Below are 981 nucleotides of genomic sequence, written 5' to 3' on the forward strand. Positions count from 1 at the left end.
ATTGGTTTTCACTGATTTAGCACTGATGTCAGCTAGTTCCAACTTCTGTAGTGTCATGTAGAAAGTAAAAGGAACTCCTTTAGTGATAGCTGTTGCTATCACTCTTGGCAATTTTATTCAGAAATGTCCACAATGCTTCTAAAACACTCACTTCTCTCCCCAGTTCACAAATCACACAGGCTATTTCTAAAGAAACTCTTCACGTCAGGTTATTGTGGCCTTCCCCACCGAGATTTCTTCCAGAAGTTCTATTTAGTGCAGCTCACCCTCACCAAAAGTATTGCATCTTCAAGACCAGAACTGCAAACTAGGAAGCAGAAGAAACTCAGAAAGAACAAGGGATAAAAAGAAAGCAAGCCTGACAGATGAACCCCATCTAGTGGAAGGTGTCCCTGCCCACAGCAGGGGGATTGAAACTAGATCATTTTCAAGGTCCCTTCCAACCCAAAGCATCCTGTGTTTCTATAATTCTAAATACAGTTGGACTCTGATCTTGAGGCGCTGGCACAGGGTGCCCAGAGAAGCTGTGGCTGCCCCATCCCTGGCAGTGTTCAAGGCCAGGTTGGACACAGGGGCTTGGAGCAACCTGCTCTAGTGGAAGGTATCCCTGCCCGTGGCAGGGGGTTGGTACTATGTGAACCCAAACCATTCTGTGATTCTATTATGTTAGAGATCTTCCCACTTAAATGAGTCTATGAGTCCTGTGCTTCTGGCACAGAAACCACCACACATTTAGTTGTGCTGCACCTGGCTAATACTTTAACGTGGTATGACATGTTCTGAGGTTTCTGCTCCTCTCAACTCTACTCAAATTAATTACATACATTTACTATTATTGTTAATTACTGAGCAGTTTCCACACTGCAAACACAGCTGGAGAACCACCACTTGGCATTCAAACGACCACATCTATACTTCAAGGGAACGTCTGACTGGCTGTGAACACCCACAGTTAATCGCAGGCCCCACACCCGCAGCCAG

The sequence above is a fragment of the Nestor notabilis genome, unplaced genomic scaffold (genome assembly GCF_000696875.1).
Source record: "Nestor notabilis isolate BGI_N333 unplaced genomic scaffold, ASM69687v1 scaffold17258, whole genome shotgun sequence".
NCBI lineage: Eukaryota > Metazoa > Chordata > Aves > Psittaciformes > Psittacidae > Nestor > Nestor notabilis.